General features: G+C 41.7%; 1 protein-coding gene and 1 pseudogene across 6 annotated transcripts in view; one reads left to right on the top strand and one right to left on the bottom strand.

Moving 5' to 3' along the window:
* SIK3 (SIK family kinase 3) overlaps window positions 1-24,540 on the bottom strand; it is a 290,306-nt gene that overhangs the window by 174,161 nt on the left and 91,605 nt on the right. The gene's annotated exons all lie outside the window — the stretch shown is intronic.
* Window positions 3,948-22,818, top strand: LOC308257735 (protein-S-isoprenylcysteine O-methyltransferase-like; annotated as a pseudogene). The gene is made up of 2 exons: window positions 3,948-4,013; window positions 22,103-22,818. The product of its transcript is annotated as a protein-S-isoprenylcysteine O-methyltransferase-like (transcript).

Raw genomic sequence — 24,540 nt, 5'->3', positions numbered from 1 at the left:
ATTTTCCAATATACCAACATGAACATGTAACATGTAACTTTCTAATTACCAACATTAATATAATATGTAACTTTGTAATATACCAACATAATTTTTTTGTTGTTGTTAATCCTCACACAAGGATATATTTGTTTTTCCATTGATTTTTAGAGAGAGTGGAAGGAAGTGGGAGAAACAGAGAGAGAGAAACATAGATGTGAGAGAGACACATCAATTGGTTGCCTCCCACACACATCTGACCAGGGCCAGGGATTGAGCTTGCAACCAAGGTACCTGTCCTTGACCGGAATCGAACCTGCAACCCTTCAGTCCACGGGACAATGCTCTAACCACTGAGCAACCGGCCAGGGCTGATAATGATTTTTAAACACAGTCATAATATCCACAAACTATCAGAAGCCTTGGGGGCGGGGGAATTACAAAATGTGTAAAATTTTTATGGAGAAAACTATGAAACATTAATTTTAAAATACCTAAAAGAAGACATATGCCTTGTCCATAGACAGAAATATCTAATTTTGAAAAGATCTCAATTCTCCCTCTTTGCCCCTAAATAAGCCGGACTCTAGTCTCTCTTCCAAATAAAACTAAAATTTAAAAAAGAGTATTCTTCTATCTTATGAGTAATAATGGCAAGGAGACATGTTAGTGGGGAGGGGGGAATGAGGATAAACCTGGAAAACATGTTCTCTTACCCAAGCAGTTTAACATTTAAATTCAGGTTTCTAGCCTATAATGCCCAGCCAGCAACACCTTGCCTTCGACAAGTCATTATTTTTGCAAGTTCAAATGCCTCAGAATATCTGTGTTTCCGTGCAAATCTCTACTTTAAGATCAGTAAGGGCTTTTAAAATGCAAAGTGAACTTTGAAAACAATAAGGACAGGACAGAAGCTAATTTAACATTGTAACTTTATAGCTCACCATACACTTATTTAAAGGCTGCACAAAGTCGCAACTTGATATTCTGCCCCTGCCCTTCTTGAAAACAAGTGGGTGATGCTGGTTGATACAAATACAAGTTATCCTTCTAAGTTCCTAAAGATCAAAAAGAACAAGGTCAGTCCCCTGAGACCTCCAGGACCAAAAAGATACAGTATCATAAAGGTCTAATAAACGTTATAAATTAAACATAAAGGCAACCCAAGTTATTTTCAATTAGTACCCTGGGGAAAGGACTGACTAAATTAAAAAGAAAAATTACACTTGACTCTGTCGAATTGTTAAATTCATATTACTGTGGGCTTCCAAATTAATTCCATATATTTTGACACATGAAGTAGAATAAGGCAGGACAATTAACAACTGCACATCTTTAACCTAAGCAAGATAGTTTTTGCCCTAACTGGTTTGGCTCAGTGGATAGAGCGTCGGCCTGCGGATTAAAGGGTCCCAGGGACAATTCTGGTCAAGGGCATGTACCTTGGTTGCAGGCACATCCCCAGTAGGGGGTGTGCAGGAGGCAGCTGATGAATGTTTGTCTCTCATCGATGTTTCTAACTCTCTATCCCTCTCCCTTCCTCTCTGTGAAAAATCAATAAAATATATTTTTAAAAATAAAGATAGTTTCTGACAGTTGAAATCAAACAGGTAACTAAAACCACACATAGGGCTTAAGATTTAAACCTACTATAAACTGAGAAGTAAGCAATCGAAGCTTACAAGAGTAATTTCTGAGTCTCTTGATATTTTATTGCATCAGATTAAAGCTGCTGAAATTTAAATTTTAGTTTGAAGACAGTGGCAAAGGACTTTTTTTCCTTTTACCAGTACTCAGAAGAAATAATTGAAAAAAAGTAGACATTCTATGAGAAGGCAATAAGATACTGTATATTTTAATAGTGAAACAATGTAAAGAAAGGGCTGAGACTGACTGAACACATTAACTATGCAAGCTTTGTGGCAGCAACACAACATGGTACTTTATCTATACATTGATCCTGACCGGCCAATTGCCAGCAAATCTGCACAAGGTCTACAATTCAGAGGAGAGAACTTCCCTGAATAGAAAACCTACTACAAAGGCCAAGTGTCTAGACATGAGGAGGAAACCTACCAACAGAGAGCTTCCCAAATTCAAAGAATGAATGCCACCCCACCCCACCCCCACCGCAAACTTTGAGAGAACTGGAGAAAATGCTACAATGAGGCCCAATGGTCAGAAGGCTAACCAAAATTGGATGTTTCCTATACACATTATTGAGTAAAACAGCAAATCTAAACAGGCCTTCAGAATACATAGTCTAATACCACAGTATACTAGTAAAGACCATTTTATTGGCAGTATATAAAAAAGTAATTTTTTTAAAAAGGAAAATTAATTTCCCTTAGTCCCCAGTTTCTTTGAGACCATAGGGAAAACTAAATCTCTAGGGTGAAATAGGGACAATCTCTTTGAAAGGCTCCCAATTCTTAAACACTCGTTTTTCCTTAAAGCTCTCCCTTCTTAGGCCACTCTGCCCAAACCCAGGTATGTCCAATCAGATAGTAATGACTTCCACATCTGTATCTCCAGGATTTATATTTCCAACCATCACCTCCTGAATATCACCCTCACGTGCTCCAAAACTTTCAAGTCGTCCATCCATAATTAGACTGATTCCATTTGCTCTTCCCCTGCCACAACTCCTGGGCTATCGATGTGGTCCTATGCTCTCCTGATGCTGGGCAGAGGTGTGAGTCAGCTCCAGTCAGCCATCAAGCCCAAAGGCAGAAAGCAATGCTCTACGGTGGGCTGTGTTGCCAGCAGTTTTTGGATATTGTGCTCTGAACATGGTCATGGTAGTCTAGGCTAAGCTAGGGCGTTTGGGAGGTCAGGTGTGTTAAATGCATTTTTGACTCAGGATGTTTTCATTCTTAAGGGTTTATTAGGTCCTAACCTCATCATAAGTCAAGAAATATCTGTACTCAGACACACATACAGAAACCTCACATATGTGTGTACCTATTGGGAAAGGCATTTGTGTAGCAACTCTTACTATTTCTGTTCCTATCTCCTTTCTTATCCACTCCTTACCTATACCCCATACACTGCACAGCATTAAGAACCAAGTAAAATATTTCCAAATATAAAATGGCATGGTAGCTACACTGCAGTTAGAGTCAGCCATGTGGCACCCAATACACATTAGCTGTACAAATTGTTTCAATTGTAGTTAAAGAAGTGGGGCTTTGCACTGTGCTTTAGGCAGTAAAAATGGCCATCTCTATCCAGGGAAGTGAAGCTAACAGGGCCAAAGAACTGGGATTCAAAGATTATCACTAAATGACCAAATGTGAACAATAGGTAAATTTTTAAATGTTTACTTCCTCCCTCCTCCCGCTTCCCCCACAATAGAAATGCTTTTCATAGACACAAATGATTTTAAAAAAAACAAATCACAGCATAACCCCCTAACAGCCACACTATGCATGCCATTTTCAAATTGTCATTCTCTCTGCAACACCATACATTCCTAAGATATTTTAATCATAAAATGTCTGGTTTAACTGGAAAACATTTTCATTATTACTGTTTAACACACACACACACACACACACACACACACACACACACACACAGCAAACACATCAGAATAAATTTAGCATTTTATGCTGAAACCATGAAACCCAAAAACACAGATTATTTAGCTTCTAAAAGTAATTTCTTTTCTCTATCCTTCTAATATATTCTGAGAAGCATATGAGAACAGAGATTTAAGAAAACATGCTTATTCTTCTAGTGCAGTCCTAAAACCACAGAGGGAAAAAACTCAAATATCAGAAAGAGTTGTGGAGAGGAAGAAGGGCTACAAAGTTGTCAGCAGGGTGCTAGGGGAAGCCAGGATGTCAAAGACACCAAACACTAAAGAAGAGGAAAAATCATTAATGGGAAAACCTCTGCAATGTGTTTCTAGGAGCTCAATCCCTTGTCCTAAAAGACATGCGGCAAAGAGACCACCAAGTGTCATGAATGACAAAGGGGACCTGGAGCACACCAACTGGCGAGCAGAGCTGCCTTTTCTGAATGAGGAAGTACGTACACATCAACCAGAATGGTCTTGAATGAATCAGAAATCGATTATGAGTCTTCTGACTGCTGAAACCCCAAATTTGTGAATGTGTGTGACTTTTAAGAGTTTCTGTTGCCCTGGTCGGTGTGGCTCAGTGGATAGAGCGTCGGCCTGCAGACTGAAGGGTCCCAGGTTCAATTCCCGGTCAGGGCACATGCCCAGACTGCGGGCTCGATCCCCAGTAGGGGGCGTGCAGGAGGCAGCCAATCCATGATTTTCTCTCATCATTGATGTTTCTATCTCTCTCTCCCTCTTCCTTCCTCTCTGAAAGCAATAAAAATAAATAAATATAAATATATATATATATATATATATATATATATATATATATGAGAGTTTCTGTCAGCTTAGCATTTAAATAGATATAAATGGTATATTTAACTAGATATCCTATATAATAAAAGGCTAATATGCAAATAGACCAATGGCAGAACAACCACCAACCAACCAACCGGTCGCTACGACGTGCATTGACCACCAGGGGGCATGCGCAGAACATGATGGGCATCGGCCATGGCAGGATGGTGGAGCAGGTGAGCGGGGGTGCCACACCAAGGCCAGTCGCTCTTATCAGGGTGAGCCTCTGGTGGTTACTGAAAATTCTTTGCTCCCACGCGCCGCAGTCCCACCGGCACTTGCACCTGCTGCTGGCACCAGCCCTGCACCCGCTGCTGGTGCTGGCCCCAAATGCTTCGTGCCTTCACCGGGTGCAAGCAGGGCCAGAGCCGTTAGTGCGTGGGAGCAGCGGCGGCAGGAGCAGGGCTGCCGGCAGTCAGGGGATCAGGGGGCCGCGGCAGGAGGGGCCGGGTGGGGGTGCGGAGGATGGGCCAAGACCCACCCCTGTGCCTACTGCAGCCTTGCAGCCCACAGTTCCTTTCAAGGTGCACTGGGCCCCTAGTAAATAAATAAAAATAACCACTACTATTTATAATGACCTAGGTAAAGAAACTCAGCAAACCAGAAACATTTATGAAATTAGCTAGCCTCCCTTCCACCAGTCTTAAAGTCTAGTCTAAAGTTATTTTGATTTGTCAGTTTAGAACAGCCGTGGGCAAACTACGGCCCGCGGGCCAGATCCAGCCCGTTCGGCTGTTCTATCCGGCCCGCGGAGCCGAAAGAGCGGAGGGTTCTCTTGCTCTCCCCTCCGCTCCTTTACTTTGAATTTATATTAGTTCACACAAACACTCCATCCATGCTTTTGTTCCGGCCCTCCGGTCCAGTTTAAGAACCCATTGTGGCCCTCGAGTCAAAAAGTTTGCCCACCCCTGGTTTAGAAGGAAAACAGTGAAATTACAAAGTATTATTTACAAGCAATTAATAGCCACTAATTTTGAAAAGAGTTTGAAATGAGCAAGCCTATTTGAAATCCCCAAGCCAAACCTTTGTTTCAAGGCCACTAAACCAAGTTGTAGGTAAGGAGATAGGGAATTATAAGGAAAAAGAAATTACACAGAAGAAAAGAATGTTAATTTTATTTTGTCTGGAAAACAACATCTTATTTCTTTATTTTTTGTTATTGTTAATCCTCACCTAAGGATACTTTTCCATTGTTTTTTAGGAAGAATGGAAGGGAGAGGAAGAGACAGAGAGAAACAATGATGTGAAAGAGACACATCGATTGGTTGCCTCGTGCACACACCCCAAGCAGAGCTAGGGAACCTGCAACCAAGGTATGTGCCCTTGACCAGAATCGAACCCAGAACCCTTCAGTCCGCAGGCCAACCCGGCCAGGCTGGAAAACACATTTTAGAGCACAGCGCTTAAGACCCTGGCTTCTGAAGGCAGACTGCTCTATGCCTTATTAGCTCTGTGACCGAAAGAAAGTTGCTTGACCTTCCTGTACCATCTTCACCTTAACAGGCATTAATTACTTACCTTCCCTGTGAAGGTGAAGATTGTAATAATACCTAATGCACAGGGTAGCTGTGAGGAGTAAATGAAATAATGACTAAAGAACTTAGAACAAACAGTGCTTGGTAAGGATTGAATAAATGATCACAAAACCCTTTGAGATTATCTGATTAACCTCCTCATCTGCAAACTATCCCCTAGCATCACCATCAGACTAACCTTCCTAGGGCTCCTTCCCCGGTGCCCGGTGCAGCGGGAGCCTGTGTGTGTGCACCAAGCTCCTCTAAACACTGTCCCCACACTCTCTCTCCAATGACTGCCCCCAACAACCAGTGTTAATCCTGCCGCTTTCCACTCACCTTCACACAAAACATCCCTTTTTGCTTCCGCCTGTAGAGCAACTATAGCCTTCTTAAGAGGCCCTCCTTCCAGGCACCTCTCACCCCTACTTTCTGCCATGCAAACAGTAACTACCCTTCCAGAAAACAGCTCAGATTCTTTAAGAGGACTCCAATATTTTGGTCCCCTAGTGATCCTAACCCTCTCAACAACCTAGCTGCTGAAGAGAAGCATAGCCTGCTCTCTCCACCTGTGCTAGTTCTCACGGGGCCAGGTAACCGTCTCCTTCAGGCAGAGACTGGATCTTCCCTCACATCCTCCACAGTGTCAGCATTTTGCCAGGCCTTTCACGCACATGTTTTCAAAGTTAAAAATAAGGAACAAAATTTTATACCATAAATTACAAATTTTTCAATTCTGTACTATAGCTTAACTAAGTCAGGAGGGTGGGAATAAGAAAATATGCTCTTAAAAATAGCTGTAACTTTATGACCATAAAAATATCATAAACATATGAACATGCCCAAATCCATGAGGCAGAGCAGATCCAACAGGATGAAAATAGGCATTTCTTTATTCTGAATATAAAAAGAGCAAGCAGGGAGCTACTTCACTATTCTTCATTAAGCTGCTAATGGAAGCATGCAGTCTTAAAACTGGCAGGTTTACATTCTCTAACTAGAATCATTGTCACCCACGACAATATCACAGAGAACCTTTTCACTTCGTCCCATTCTCGAAAAAGATTTCACAAGTCTGCTCTCAATGCAAACAGTTTTATGTCTCTCTGAAGGTAGCAACATGAGGGACCACTGGCCTCTATCAGATTACCTTTGTTCAGACATCTTCACGCAGGGCTACCCTCATTTTGCCATGCACTTGGCTCCTTGGCAACTATCTGGAAGTAGGCATAAATCCATGCACACAGGCAGAGGTGTGCTGAACACATCACTGGTTAAATACATACTCAGTTTGTTGGGATCTAACAGGTGGGGCAATCTACTAGACAGACAAATCAGACCAAGCAAACAGCAGACCCTAAACAACGGGCTATCTTGTATGTGCACCATTCATCCAACAAACATGCAAGGCACCGACGCATAGCTATAAGAGCATGCTGTACACTATACGCAAGGATAACAAGCATTTAAATCGCAGACTCATTCTGTAGTAGCTTAAATTTTTTTTTAATATTTTATTGATTTCAGAGAGGAAGGGAGAGGGAGAGAGAGAGAAACATCAATGATGAGAGAGAATCATTGATCAGCTGCCTCCTGCACATCCACACTGGGGATCAAGCCCGCAACCTGGGCATGTGCCCTGACCGGGAATCAAACCATGACCTCCTGGTTCATAGGTCAATGCTCAACCACTGAGCCACACCTGCCGGGCTGTACTGGCTTAAATTTTACTGAAAGGCCTTAGATATATACTATTAAAAAGGCATATGTACCCTTTGTTTATTCGTTTATTTATATTTTGCTTTTAGAAAAATGTGTAAGGTAGCTTACAAAAATGCACACCGTGATTAAATATAAAATAATGAAGAAAAAGAAAGGTGAAGCCCGACCAAGCTTTAACCATGATCTCACAGAAAAGAAACCAAATGGCAGGAGAAAGGCCTGTCTTTCATCATTTCCTCAGGCCTTTCGCACGAGCTGCCTCAGAAGCCCGCCTGGCACAGGGGCCTCCTCCAGCCCAGTGCTCTGCTTCTTCTACAACCCACGACCACTGCTCATTTCCCAGGAATAACCACAGAATTGTGCACCTTCATGTGTACAGTTACATGAGTTTTCTGCTTAATAAATACAATAAAAGTATAATTACCCATAGAAAAATTAAAATTTAGCCATAATCCCAAACTAATCCAAAAGCTTTAATCAAACTAAAAGTGTAAATATTCTTCTGACAATTTATTGAAAGCTGAGCACCCAATCACTTGATTGTTTTAAAATAAAGTATTCGTAATAACAAAGTGATACTGCTTTCTGTAGAAAGTTTAGAACTAAGTTTTCTAAACAATCCACTCTGAACAAATCAGAGAATACTGACAACTGTAGCTACACTACATATCATTAAAAATGTTAGAACTGTTCTGGAATCAGGTCCAAACCTTAAGTGTAAAGCATTTTTTGTGTGTGTTTTTATTGGTAGGTACAGTTACTTTTTTTAAGCCCATCACCTTTTTACACCAAGTTATAATTACAGAGCAAGCATTTGATAATTAAGCCACAGATAAATACTGGCACTCAATTACAATTCCCAAATTTCAATGTCTGTGACTTTTCTGAAACTGCAACTTCAATTCCTCTAAAATTCTTTAAAATCTGTGATTCCTTTAAACTCAGATAGACTAGCAATGGCAACTTATTACAATCCTGGCTGCTATCGATCCAGATGAACACTCGTTTACATCAGTTTGAAGTTCAACACATTTGTATGTCTTATCAGGTCAGTAAGAGCATTATCTTGTGAGACACACAAGGCAGCTGGATCTCTAAAAAAGATTTCAGTTGAAGAACTGAAAAATATTCTTGATCTGAAGAAGCAGTTAAGTCAAATGCTTCGATTTTCTATGATCTAGCAATCTGACTTTAAATACAAATCATCCTTCCATACTTTGTTTTAATTTAACATCTTCCCAAAAGAATCCCATATACTGGTCATGGCTAAGGGTACAAAAATGAAGAACTAATAATCATTTTCATCATCATCACATCATATACAATTAACTAATCTATTTGCCAATTAAGTTCACAACATAAACTCTTCTGACAATTTATTGAAAGCTGAGCACCCAATCACTTTTTTGTTTGTTTTTAAAATAAAGTATTTGATACTTTTTTTATAGAAAGTTTAGAGAATACAGATCCAAAAAGAATTAAAAAATCACGTATGTTACCACTTATGAAATGCAACCATTGACATTTTAGTGAGCAGTAATGTATCTCTGTCACCTGACTTAGTGTTTTCCACCTCAACCTTGACTCCATCATCATCCCAACCTCTTCCAGGTGCACCCAGATTACCTACTCAACACTTCACCCTAAATTCCTTGAATATGTCTGTAGTTTTTTCCTATGTATATATTTATCAACAAAAAAATGAAACTATACTGCACACACATACCATATGGAATGATTTTTCCACTTAGGAATACATACTGTTTATCTTTCAATGTCTTTACATCATTTTCTACAGCATTACGAAAGTGTGTCGTAATTTAAAACTGAAGTCCCAGGATTGGACTTCTAGGTTTCTTGGGGGGTTATTTTTGTTTTGTCTTGGGTGATTTTTGTTTCTATTCTAAACATTGCTACAGTAAGTATTCTTATGGCTACATTTTTGTTTTGACCTGTGATTATTTCTCTAAGACAAACACCTAAAACTGAAACTGCTAAGTAAAAGAATATACTTTAAGGCTAGTGATACATACCACTAAAGTTATGCCTAACAAGACCCTCCCCTCCTACCCCCAACCCCACAGCAACACTGAGTAGTCTTTTTTTAAATAAAGCCTTTTCATTTTGGCAAATAAAAAAGAATGTCATTGTAACTGACATTTCTTTGACTGTGGGTGATATGTATATAAGATATAGCTAATATTACATATGCATATTACATAATTATGTGTCTTTTCATTATTAGTAAATAATTTCTATGAGCTTACTTTTGGCTCAAATGCCTCTTGCCCAACCTCTGGATTTTAGTAGACTTATTATATAAGAGAAATAGCACAAAACAAAAGCATTAAAAAAAACACACAACTATTCTTATCCTGTCTTGGAAACTACTTCCTTAAACTTAACGTTGAGCAAGATAACATCTCCTTACTTATGCTCCAATATAGAAGGAGCACTGACACTATGCCTTAAATAATAAAATCTACCGGCAATTAGCTACACATTGTTAGAGTTTATAAAGCAGATCAACCCACTTGAGATTTGCTTTCTAACTACTTACTTAGACATCCATCCCTTTTAAAATCTTAAGTGCATTTTAATACATAGCTCTGTCACGGAGCCAAGAAATAATAAAACGGGAATATCAGTTCTCTTTAATGCTGTCAGATTACTAAAACATTAATGACAAAGCATCATATTAGAGTGATGTATCTTATAAAAGTAATATCACATCCCATTAAATTACAATTGATTCATCTCTTGTTACCTTGCCCAAACCAACCTGAAAGTCGAGGTAGCTTTCAGGTTCAAGATTTTGTCTAACTTGTCCAACTCATTCAGACAATTCCAAGGCCAGCTCCTAAGTGATTACATGGTTTTTAATGAATGCATTTCTAGACTATTAATGTACTCACTGATGCCAGCAGCTGGAGGGGAGGTAACTAGCCGATGAGATCATTAGTCATTGACAACAGATTATAGTAGATTAGGAAATGACAACAGACTGCTCAGCAACAGTTTTCCAGATGCATTCATATGAAAAACTGACAAGGAACCTTCTTCACCGAGAATCAAAGACAATCTAGTCACGCCCTAGCTAGTCTGGCTCAATGGATAGAGCATCGGCCTGCAGACTTAAGGGTCCCAGGTTCCATTCCAGGGTCCCAGGTTCCATTCCAGTTGAGGGCAGGTTCGATGCCCAGTAGGGGATGTGCAAGAGGCAACCAATCAATGATTCTCTCTCATCATTGATGTTTCTATCTCTCTCTCCCTCTCCCTTCCTCTCTGAAATCAATAAAGAAATATATATTTTTTAAAAGACAATCTATTCATAAAATTGTACTCTTAGCAAGAGAGTACAATCTACCTTCTTGGCAAACTTCCCTCATTTATAGAAACTAGAATATGTAATCATTATTCCCTCTTCCCAAAGTTTTCCCACCCTCAGATGGATGGAGGGAAAGCTTCCTCTCCTCAGAGGTTCATGTTACTCAACTATACTATGATCTACGTCAATATCATAACCCATTTCCAGGTCACCTCTTAATGTCTGGAGAATACCATGGTGTCTGGCTCTGTCTTCATCCTAGTTACAACCATCATTCTAAGCACCTTCCCATAACCATGAACTTACTGCATGGACATTCAGCACACTCCACTTGGTTTTCCCAGTCATCCACTTCTGCATTAGTCACAATCCATAACCACTCTAGTCCTGAAATCTTAATATCCAATATCTACCTTAAGTTGGACAGATCTTTCCAATTTCCAACAAAAACAATACCTGTCCTGCAAATTATGAGAAACAACTAACAAGCATTCAAACAACATTCAAAATAATGTTAATTCTCCTCCCCAACTCACTGTTCCCCTCACAACAACCCCATCAACAGGTAATACTTCAACCTCATTAGAACCTCCAATGGCTTGACCCTTCACCTTGCCTTTCTTCACAAAGCTCTTTATCTCTCCACAGTTCATCTCTTCAGGCTTCTATGAGTAGTCCTTAATCCCAGTGCTACCTCCTTACCTAACACTCCTCAAGCCTCTGAAATTTGCCTTCTACCCCTAGTACGCCACTTAGTAAAACTCTTCTCACTAAAATCACTGGCTGACCCACTCATACCAAATTCAGTCAGTAGTTCTCAATCTATTTTTTTTAATCCTCACCCAACAATATTTTTCTTTTTCTTTCTTTTTTTTTCTTTATTGATTAAGGTATTACATATATGTCCTTATCCTCCCATTGCCCCCCCCACCTCACCCCCACTTATGCCCTCAGCCCCCCCTGGTGTCTGTGTCCATTGGTTAGGCTTATATGCATGTATACAAGTCCTTTGGTTGATTTCTCCCCCAAAGATATTTTTCCCACTGATTTTCAGACAGAGTGAAAGGGAGGGAGGAGGGGGAGAGAGAGAGAAACATCAATGTGAAAGAAACACATCAATTGGTTGTCTCCGACACACCCCCGGCACAGGCTGGGGATAAAGACCGTAAACAAGGCACAATGCTCTAACCACTGAAAAAACCAGCCAGGGCAGTTCTCGGTCTATCTCTGTGGTCAGCAAACTGCAGCTCGCGAGCCACATGCAGCTCTTTGGCCCCTTGAGTGTGGCTCTTTCACAAAATACCACGGCCTGGGCGAGTCTATTTTGAAGAAGTTGTGTTAGAAGAAGTTTAAGTTTAAAAAATTTGGCTCTCGAGGGAGGAAAAATGGCAGCGGAATAGACAGATGTGTTCCGAGCCTAGTCCCAGAGTAGAAAGAAAGAACAGCTGAGGGTCGCACGAGGAGTGTTTGTTGGCAAGTTAAGGGACAGCTAAACTCCAGAAGAAGGTGGGGGACTGCTAGACGGGGTTCCCCTGACCTGACAGCCCCCACTGTGGCTGGGACTCCTCCCGGAGCTGCGGGCTTGGAAGCGGAGTCTACGCCATCTTGAATGGTAAAGTGGAGCTTATCGGAAGCCTGAGAATCCACAACTGCGGCACCCACGGAACAGCTGTGAGCCCCAGAACACCAGTCCCCAGTTGGCGCAAACACGCGGATTCAGAAGAGCTCTACACTCCACCACGGAAAGGTCAGATTTTGCCTGGGATAAGGTGAGGTCTCTGGTCCCGGCGGGAGAGAGGAATGCGCATTTTGTGGGAGCTGGAGGACCAGGGAAGTCTGAGCCTAGAAAAATCCGTGGCTGTTGGGGCTGGCATGATCCGTGAATGTGGAAGGGGGTCCTCAGAGCTGCTAACAGAAGGGATCTCTAAAAAGCAACCCATTTTGATCTGACATGCAGGGACAGCCTAAGAATTTTAAGTGTGCCGGCTGCTTAGACTTACGCGCAGCCCCCGAATTCGCACACTTGGGCTTTTTCCTCTTGAAATCCTTGCTTCTGATTACTAAGCCCAATACATAGGATCACCCAGTTGGGGACACCCTGGGGGAATGCAGGGGAAAGTTGTTTTTCTGGAACCTGGGGATCGGAGTGGGGAGTGACCATCGGAGAGCCAGCTCTGAGGCAGCCCACTCCCACAAACCGGTAGTGAGTGCCACAGGGAAAGAAGGCTCTAACACTGCCTAGAGAGGCCATATATAGACCCGTAAGTCATTCCAGAAACACTGCCACCCAGGGGCTAAATCACAAATTGACTCTTGTGTAATCAAAAATAAAGGAATACGAGAAATTAAGACACACCGCCTGCTTACAATCAGGACTGGCTTACAACACTGAAGAGTAGTGGAATGCAGGGAACTGTAATACTGTCCGGACTGAGAAACAGGCATGCCAAACAGAACAACAGAGGAAGTGAATGACCTTCACTGCTCCACATTTTATTTTTATTTTTTTATTTTCATTTTTTGCATCTTTTACTCTATTTTTTTTCTTTTTTCCTCACTTGATTTTACTTTTTTAATTATTACATTTTTATTTTCAATTGCTATTATTACTACTGCTATTTTATCTTTTTTTTTTTTTAAGTGTCATTTTATTTTCTCTTCATTTTACTTTGGGATTAGTGTTCTACATTCTATTTTCATCTTTCCTTTAGCATCGTTTTACTTTATCTCAACTCTACCTTTATGCCATCACACTCTTCCTAACCTTCCCCTTTTCGGTGTCCTGTTTATCTTACCCCTTTCCTGCTTTAGATTTCCCCTATTCTTTCTGTTTGCCCCCTGTTAAAATTTCACCCTACTTACATATCTAATATCCAATCCCCTGCTCCAAGTCCTTACACACCTCTCTCTTCGCTGTCTTAACTATCCAAAATATTGTTTTTCTCTCAGTCCTTTTGTTGTTGTTTGCTTGAATGTTGATTATGTTGAATTTTTATGCTTTTTTGTGAGATTGTTTTGCTTATTCTTCTTTTGTTTATTTTTTTGTTTTGTGCTTCTGTTTTCCCTTGCCTCACTCAATATTAGTTGGTGTTGTAGTCTGTATTAATCCCCAGGTACTTGTTGCTAGCATTTGCTGGGATTAGTGATTGTTCTATTGGAGTTTTATCCCCATTATATAGTTTGTTCCCCTTTCTCTCTTAGTCTCTTTCTTGTCTCTCTTACTTCTTTTTTCCTTTCCCAATTTCATTTTGACACTCCTTTTTTTTTTTTCCTTTCTTTCTTTTTCCTCTTCTTCTTTCTCTCCTATCCCCTAATTTGCCTTTCTCTGGTGGTCACCTTTATTGGAGGTTATTAATATCGTGAATACATCTCTGTTCAGTGCCTTGTGTATTGTACCTGGTAGTGCTGTATTTTGTGCCTTTAAATCAACGCAGGAGAGAGAGAACTACATAACCAGACATCCAGAGAAGAGAGACCATGGGGAGACAAAGTAACAGCCCGCATATGAAAGAAAAGCAGGCATCACCAGAAAAGGAAGTAAACGAAATGGAGTCAAGCAACCTTCCAGAGAAAAAATTCAGAGAAATGGGCATAAGGTGGCTGAAAAGAATGGAAGACAAATTCGACAATATGAGCAAGAATCAAGAGGAAATGAAGAAGAACCAAGGAGAAATGAAAAATGACATTGCTGCTGTAAAGAACTCAATAGAAAGCATTAAGGGTAGACTAGAAGAAGCAGAGGACCGCATCAGTGAACTATAAGACAAGATGGGAAAAAATACCCAAGTAGAGCAACTTCTAGAAAAAAAAATTAAAAGGCAGGAGGAGAGCCTAAGGGAACTTTGGGACAACACGAAACAAAACAACATCCGCATAATAGGGGTTCCAGAAGGAAAGGATGCTGAGCAAGGAATAGAAAACCTCTTTGAAGAAATAATGACAGAAAATTTCCCTGATATAGGGAAGAAAAAACCCACACAAATCCAAGAAGCTCACAGAGTCCCAAGCAAAATGAACCCCAAAAGACCGACGCCAAGGCACATCATAATTAAATTGGCAAACACCAACGACAAAGTAAGAATCTTAAAAGTGGCAAGAGAGAGACAGAAAGTTACATACAAAGGAACCCCCATCAGACTAGCAACTGATTTCTCAACAGAAACTCATCAGGCCAGAAGGGAATGGAATGAAATATACAAAGTCATGCAAAGGAAGGGTCTGAATCCAATAATACTATACCCAGCAAGGCTATCAATCAAAATTGAAGGTGAAATCAGGAGCTTCACAGACAAAAAAGGACTAAGGGAATTTATTACCACCAAACCAGCAATGCAAGAAATGCTAAAGGGTCTGCTGTATAAAAAAAGAAATAGGAAGCGAAGAAGGAACACAGGGGTAAAGAATAAAAATGGCGACAAATAAGTACCTATCAATAATAACTTTAAATGTAAATGGATTAAATGCCCCAATCCAAAGACATAGGGTAACGGATTGGATAAGAAAACAAGACCCATATATCTGCTGTCTACAAGAAACCCACCTCAAAAAAAAAGACACACACAGACTGAGGGTGAAGGGATGAAAAAAGGTTTTCCAGGCAAATGGAACTGAAAAAAAAGCTGGGGTACCAATACTTATATCTGACAAATTAGATCTCAAAGTGAAGGACATAACAAGAGATAAGGAAGGCCACTTCATAATACTAAAGGGAGCAATCCAACAAGAAGAAATAACTCTGGTAAACATATATGCACCCAATACAGGAGCACCCAAATACATAAAAAAAACTCCTGGAGGATATCAAGGGAGAGATTGACAGCAATACAATCATAGTAGAAGACTTTAATACCCCACTATCACCATTGAACAAATCCTCTAAACAAAAAATCAGCAAAGAAACATCAATCCTAAATGACTCACTAGACCAGATGGAATTGACATCTTCAGAACATTTCACCCCAAAGCCACAGAATATACATTCTTCTCAAGTGCACATGGGTCATTTTCAAAGATAGACCATATATTGGGACATAGGCAAAGTCTCTTCAAATTCAAGAAGATAGAAATCATATCTAGCATCTTCTCAGACCACAGTGGCATAAAACTGGAAATCAACTACAATAAAAACAACCCAAAGAAATCAAACACATGGAGACTAAACAGCATGCTATTAAACAATGATTGGGTTACCAGAGAGATCAAGGAAGAAATAAAAAACATCATGGCATCAAATGACAATGAAAACACTACAATCCAAAATCTATGGGACACAGCGAAAGCAGTCTTGAGAGGGAAGTTCATAGCTCTACAAGCCTACTGCAAAAACTAGAAACAATGGTAATAAATTACCTAACCCAACAACTCAAAGAGTTAGAAAAAGAGCAACAAGAAAAGCCCAGTGTAAGCAGAAGGAAGGAAATAATAAAGATCAGAGTGGAGATAAACGACCTAGAGACCAAAGAAACAATATAAAAGATCAACAAAACCAAGAGCTGGTTCTTTGAAAGGATAAACAAGATTGATGAACCTCTAGCCAGGCTCACCAAGAAGCAAAGAGAGAGGACCCAAATAAACAAAATCAGAAATGAAAGAGGTGAAATAACAACAGATCCCGCCGAAATATAAAGGATTGTTAAAAAATACTACGAACAACTCTATTCCAACAAACTGGACAACCTGGAGGAAATGGACATATTCCTAGAATAATATAACCTTCCAAAACTCAATCAGGAAGAATCTAAACAGCTCAATATGCCAGTAACTATGGAAGAAATTGAAGCAGTCATCAAAAAGCTTCCGGCAAACAAAAGCCCAGGGCCAGATGGCTTCAAAGGAGAGTTTTACCAAACATTCAAGGAAGAACTAAAACCTATCCTCCTCAGACTCCAAAAAATTCAAGAGGAAGGAACACTTCCAAGCTCCTTCTATGAAGCCAGTATCACCCTAATACCAAAACCAGATAAAGACAACACAATGAAGGAGAATTACAGGCCAATATCCCTCATGAACGTAGAAGCCAACATCCTCAACAAAATTCTAGCAAATTGGATCCAGCAGTACATCAGAAAGATCATACACCATGACCAAGTAGGATTTATCCCAGGAATGCAAGGATGGTACAATATCCGCAAATCAATAAATGTGATACATCACATAAACAAATTGAGAGATAAAAATCACATAGTCATATCAATTGATGCAGAAAAAGCATTTGACAAAATCCAACACCCTTTCTTGATAAAAACTCTCAACAAGGTGGGAATAGAAGGATCATACCTCAACATAATAAAAGCTATATATGATAAACCCACAGCTAACATCATACTCAATGGGCAAAAACTAAAACCATTTCCCCTAAGAACAGGAACAAGACAGGGATGCCCACTCTCACCACTCCTGTTCGACATAGTACTGGAAGTATTAGCCATTGCAATTAGACAAGAAGAAGAAATAAAAGGCATCCAAATTGGAAAAGAAGAAGTAAAGCTGTCCTTATTTGCAGATGACATGATATTGTACATAAAAAACCCGAAAGACTCCATCAAAAAACTAACAGACTTAATAAATGAATTCGGCAATGTAGCAGGATACAAAATTAACACCAAGAAATCTATGGCATTTCTATACACCAATAGTGTACTTACAGAAAGAGAGACTAAAAAAGCAATCCATTTACCATCGCACCAAAAAAATTAAGATACCTAGGAATAAACTTAACTAAGGAGATAAAAGACCTATACGCAGGAAACTACAGGACACTGAAAAAAGAGATAGAGGAATATGTAAACAGATGGAAGAACATACCATGTTCATGGATTGGTAGAATCAACATCATTAAAATGTCCATACTACCCAAAGCAATCTATAGATTCAATGCACTCCCCATTAAAATACCAACGGCATATTTCACAGACCTAGAAAGAACTCTCCAAAAATTCATCTGAAATAAAAAAAGACCCTGAATAGCCACAGCAATACTGAGAAAGAAGAATAAAGTAGGAGGGATCTCAATTCCAGATTTCAAGCTGTATTACAAAGCCACTGTCCTCAAAACAGCCTGGTACTGGCACAAGAACAGACATATAGATCAATGGAATAGAATAGAGAATCCAGATATCGACCCAAACCACTATGCGCAATTAATATTTGACAAAGGAGGCATGAACATACAATGGAGTCAAGACAGTCTCTTCAGCCGAAACTGGTTTGGCTCAGTGGATAGAGCGTCGGCCTGCGGACTGAAGGGTCCCAGATTCGATTCCGGTCAAGGGCATGTACCTTGGTTGCGGGCACATCCCCAGTAGGGGGCGTGCAGGAGGCAGCTGATCGATGTTTCTCTCTCATCGATGTTTCTAGCTCTCTATCCCTCTCCCTTCCTCTCTGTGAAATATCAATAAAATATATTTAAAAAAAAAAAAGTCTCTTCAATAAATGGTGTTGGGAAAATTGGACAGATACATGCAAAAAAATGAAACTAGATCACCAACTTACACCGTACACAAAAATAAACTCAAAATGGATACAGGACTTAAATATAAGACGGGAAACCATAAAAATACTAGAGGAATCCACAGGCAGCAAAATCTCAGACATATGCCGAAAGAACTTCTTCACTGATCCTGCCCCTAGGGCAACGGAAGCCAAAGAGAAAATAAACAAATGGGACTACATCAAAATAAAAAGCTTTTGCACAGCAAAAGAAACCATCAACAAAACAAGAAATCCCACTGTATGGGAGAACGTATTTGCAAATGTTATCACTGATAAAGGTTTAATCTCCAACATCTACAGGCAGCTTATACAACTTAATAAAAGGAAGATAAATGATCCAATAAAAAAATGGGCAACGGACCTAAATAGAATCTTTTCGAAAGAAGACAGAAGGAAGGCCAAGAGACACATGAAAACATGCTCAAAGTCACTAATTATCCGAGAGATGCAAATCAAAATGACAATGCGATACCATCTCACACCTGTCAGAATGGCTATCATCAACAAATCAACAAACGACAAGTGTTGGCGAGGATGTGGAGAAAAAGGAACCCTCGTGCACTGCTGGTGGGAATGCAGACTGGTGCAGCCACTGTGGAGAACAGTATGGAGTTTCCCCAAAAAACTGAAAATGGAACTCCCATTTGACCCAGTAATCCCACTCGTAGGAATATATCCTAAGAAACTAGAAACACCAATCAGAAAGGATATATGCACCCCTATGTTCATAGCAGCACAATTTGCAATAGCTAAGATTTGGAAACAGCCTAGGTGCCCGTCAGCAGATGACTGGATCAGAAAACTATGGTACATCTACACAATGGAATACTATGCTGCCATAAAAAAGAAGGAATTATTACCATTTGTAGGCACCTGGATGGAATTAGAGAACATTATGCTAAGTGAAATAAGCCAGTCAATGAAAGAAAAATATCACATGATCTCACTCATTTGGGGATAATGAGAAACAGTATAAACTGATGAACAAAAAGAGAGATACAGAGGCAGTAAAGCATCAAACAGACTGTCAAATTACAGCGGGAAGGTTAGGGAGAGGTGGGGAAAATAAGAGATCAACTGAAGGACATATGCATGCATATAAGAGTAACCAACGGATGCAAAACATTGGGGGGTGAGGGCATGTATGGGAGTGGGGTTGGGGGGGGGGCGCAATGGTAAGGTATGTACACATATACCTTAATTAAAAAAAAGAAAAAAAGAAAAAAAAATTGGCTCTCAAAAGAAATTTCAATCGTTGTACTGTTGATATTTGGCTCTGCTGACAAATGAGTTTGCCGACCACTGGTCTATCTTAATAACTTTCCAGCAGAGTCTGACAGAACTGACCACTCCCTTCTTTAAACTCTTCCTTCTGCTTCCCAAAAAACCCCTCCCCCACGTCTCTGGCATCTTCTTCATCATGGGGTCTGTTCTTTTGCCCATTGAGAATGATGTTAGCTGTGGGTTTATCATATATAGCTTTTATTATGTTGAGGTATGATCCTTCTATTCCCACCTTGTTGAGAGTTTTTATCAACCCTCCACATAGCAGCCAGAGGGGTTTTTCTAAATGTCTAATTTGATCATGACACTCTTCAATTTAAAAGTTGATTTGTTCTTAAGCAAATTCCTTCACATGGTTTATAAGGTAACTGTTTAATACCCCAGCCTCATTTCTCTCAACCCATTTCCTTGCCCTCCACAATCCTGCCATACTAAGCGATTTGTAGTTCCCTAAACCAGAATTTTTCTCCCACCTTCTCTAGCTATTTTCAGATACTATTTCCTCAACTGAAACACTTATTTTTCCAACATCCCAAAACGCACCTCTAACCTATATCCTGCACAACTTTACTTACTTGACTTCTACTTACACTCTCCTAAAAAAGCTTCCTGCCCCTAAGCCTGGGTTAAGGTCTATATGCTATCAAAACTCACATTACAGCTCGTGACAACTGTAATTGGCTGTTATTTGTCACCTCTCCCACTAAACTGTAAGCTCCCTGGAGGCAATAACTGTAGCTTGTTAACCTTGTTAATCCAATGTGTTTAACATATAACAGGAACTTAATAAATATTTCTCAAACAATGAATGAATGAAATGCACCCTTTTTCTGTATGCCTTGAACTATTTCCTAATTCAAGTCATTATTTCTTGCTTGAATGATTACAACAGTCTATGAATAATGAATGTAATGAATAATTGTCTCCCTACCTTCAATTCACCCTCCACATTGCCACGTGAATATATATATAGGAGCAAACTTGATTCTCTCTGGCCTTTCTTAAAAGAAATTACAAGTTTCCCAGTAATTTAGAAAAAAAAAAACCAGACTTCTTAGCATAAAATCCAAAGCTTCTTCACTGTCTGGTCTCTACTAACCCACCCGTCTCACCCGCCACTTCCCACAGTTACTGCGCTTCAGCCTTATGCCACCATTTACAGTCACCATGCTTTTTAATCCTATCTTTGTATCTACCCTAAGCTCTCTTCCCCACTTTCTAAAGCTTACATTTTGAAGATTATAGTAGTATCTACAAAATGTTCTGATTCTGGAGCAGGCTAACCTTAACTTGCAAATATTGGGATAAAGTATTAGTCTCCCGGGGGAGGGGGGGAATAGCATCCATCCTAGATCATTTTCCCAAATAGAAGCAGAATCTAATCACATACTTAAGTCACTTTGACTGGGGTCCACCTGGGCAATAACTTCTTCTTCACAATACACATGCATCTTAGTCCATTACTGAGAAAAAAAAATACCACATTCTGGAAGAAGTGGAAAAAGAACATTTCACAATACTGGCTTCACAATAAGTACACTTTAACCTAAAAGAGTATCAAGCATATTCTCAATATAATAATTCTTGTGACTAGCAATTCTTTAACAGGAAACATATAGGAGGAAGGCTTTTCACCTGACAATATCTACCAGGTGAGCATTATGCAAGTATCAGAAATCACAACCAGAAAGTAAGTGACTGTCACCAAAAGGTCTGTCTCCCTAAGTGAACTCTACTCTGAAATGAGGGGGAAATTGTGTTTCCTGTTCTAAATCCAACATGCTGACATTCCTTACAGGTAGCCAGCACTGGGAAAGAACAGACTTGACTTGCCAGCATGAAAAGCAGGCAGTGTTCTGCCTTAAGTACACATGACTTGTCCAGTAAAGGCTTCCTTTGTAGTAGTTTCTAGAGCAATAACCAACAATAACCACCAAAGGGGGAAACCCCGTTAGTCTGCCTACCATATTAACATCTCCTTGCCTATGATATTGATTTTTGCTACACTGAGTCTCCTGTAATGATGAGAAATTCACATTGACTTTATCAGTTCTGCACTATTCAGAATCAGACAGGATTTATAAAGAATTAATCCACTGCATGTGCCAATGTTCATTCATTTCTGTTCAATTAGTCCTTAATGAATAAGAACATAAAAAAGGCTTGAGCCAGCGCCGTGCCCGCTGTCCACCGCCTGCGCCATGGCAGGCTCCGAGGCAGGGCTCAGCCTGGCCGCCTTCCTGCAGGGCGCCTAGGTGCTGGCGCTGCTGGCGCTGCTGCTGCTCCGCGCCAGCCTTTAGGCGCTCCACTTGGCCGGGCTCAAGGCACTGATGCTGCTCCCGCGCCCGCCTGCAGGTGCTCCACGTGGCCAGGCCCAACGCGCTGCTGCTGCTCTACTGGCCTACGCGCTACCAGATAGCCGTCCGAGCCTACTTCCTGGGCTTCATGTTCGGCTGTGGGTGCTGCTGAGTTTCAGCCAGTCTTCTTGGAATCACTTTGGCTGGTACATGTGCTCCCTGTCCTTGTGCCACTATTCTGAATACTTAGTCACGGCGGTCAACAACTCCAAGAGCCTGTCCCCTGGACTCCTTCCTCCCGAACCACAGCCTGGAGTACACCGTGGCTGCCCTTTCTTCTTGGATCGAGTTCACCCTTGCGAACCTGCTCTGGCCAGAACTGAAGTGGGTCACCTGGCTCAGCGCCACGGGCCTGCTGATGGTGGTCTTCAGAGAATGTCTGAGGAAAGCAGCGATGTTTACAGCTGGTTCCAACTTCAACCACGTGGTGCAGAAAGAAAAATCAGAAACCCACACTCTTGTGAGGAGCGGGGTGTGGGCCTGGTTCCCGCACCCTTCTTACGTGAGGTGATTTTAATGGAGTCTCGAAACCCAAGTGATGCTCTGCAACCCCATCTGCAGCGTGGGCTGCGCACTGTGTGGCGGCTCTTCTGCAACCGGACGGAAGAGGAGGAAATCTCCCTGATTCACTTCTTTGGAGAGGAGTACCTGGAGTATAAGAAGTGGGTGCCCACGGGCCTGCCTTTCATAAAAGGGGTCAAGGTGGAGCTATGAACCCAGGGTCCACGGCACCTCCCACTCTGGGGGACAAAACGGCCTCCGGTCGGCTACTGTGCAGGATGGATTTTCTTTTTTTTTTTTTTTAAATGTATTTTATTGATATTTTACAGAGAGGAAGGGAGAGGGATAGAGAGCTAGAAACATCGATGAGAGAGAAACATCGATCAGCTGCCTCCTGCACACCTCCCACTGGGGATGTGCCGGCAACCAAGGTACATGCCCTTGACCGGAATCGAACCTGGGACCCTTCAGTCTGCAGGCCGACGCTCTATCCACTGAGCCAAACCGGTTTCGGCAGGATGGATTTTCTTAATCACTTTATACTCACCATTTCCTCTTCAGGACATCCCTCAAGACCAAAGGTCAGAGGCTTTAGGACCAAAGAACCCCCTCCCCCAACTTCCTGGAGCAGTCTGTTCTTGGGCTGAATCAAGAGATGGGACGAGGATGAGAGATGAACTAGGAGCAGATAACAGCAATATCAGCAGTGTGCTGGGCCAGCCAGGCTGCAGGACCCCAGCGGTCCTTAGAGGAGCCCCCCGACCCTGGGGGAGGTGGACTCCTTACTCAGGATCAGGTTTCTTCCGCCGGAAGGGGCGTGGGCACCAGGGCTTTCTGGTGTTAGAGATACATTTTAACCGAAACACATGAGATGAGCAGCACATCCCTCACCTTCTCATTCCCATCCCCCGTAGGCGCATGAGCATCTAACCAGTTTTAAAGATACTTCCTGATAAGGCTCTCCATATATTTATCCTATTTACACACCTGTTTTTATGAATGGCAGTGTAAGTTCAGAGGGGCTGGGTTTACAGTCCCAACTCTTATTTGGCAGAAAGGAAGCATCCACACCCAGACCAGCAGCTTTGTGTTACCAGGGCGCCCCAGGCCCCTGTGGCCTCCCAGCTTCTGCCCCTGCCCTTCTCAACAGTGGGGGCTGTCATCAGTGGCAGGCATGTCCAAGATGTGTCCTTCATCCAAGAAACGCTTCCTGGATGCCTGCTCTGTGCGAGGCCTTGTCAGACACTGGGAAGTATTGCTCTCCATCGATTTGGGGTTTATTCTTATTTTACCACTAGAGGCCCGGTGCATGAAATTCGTGCACGGAGAGGGGGGTGTCCCTCAGCCCAGCCTGCACCCTCTCCAATCTGGGACCCCTCGAGGGATGTCTGACTGCCCGTTTAAGCCCGATCCCGGTGGAATCGGGCCTAAACAGGCAGTCGGACATCCCTCTCACAATCCAGGACTGCTGGCTCCCAAATGCTCACCTGCCTGCCTTCCTGATTGCCCCTAACCACTTCTGCCTGCCAGCCTGATCACCCCCTAACCACTCCCCTGACAGCCTAATTGATGCCTAACTGCTCCCCTGCCAGCCTGTTTGCCCCTAACTGCCCTCCCCTACAATCCTGGTCACCCCTAACTGCCCTCCCCTGCAGGCATGGTCACCCCTAACTGCCCTCCCCTGCAGGCCTGGTCCCCCCCAACTGCTCTCCCCTGCAGGCCTGGTCGCCCCCTACTTCCCTCCTCTGCCGGCTTGGTCACCCCTAACTGCCCTCCCCTGCAGGCTTGATTGCCCCCAACTGCCCTCCCTTGCAGGCCTGGTCCCTCCCAACTGTTCTCCCTTGCAGGCCTGGTCCCTCCCAACTGCCCTCCCTTGCTGGCCATCTTGTTGTGGCCATCTTGTGTCCACATGGGGGCAGGATCTTTGACCACATG

This window comes from Plecotus auritus (genome assembly GCF_963455305.1).
Source record: "Plecotus auritus genome assembly, chromosome: 9".
Classification (NCBI taxonomy): Eukaryota; Metazoa; Chordata; class Mammalia; order Chiroptera; family Vespertilionidae; genus Plecotus; species Plecotus auritus.
This window is presented reverse-complemented; position numbering and strand designations above follow the sequence as displayed.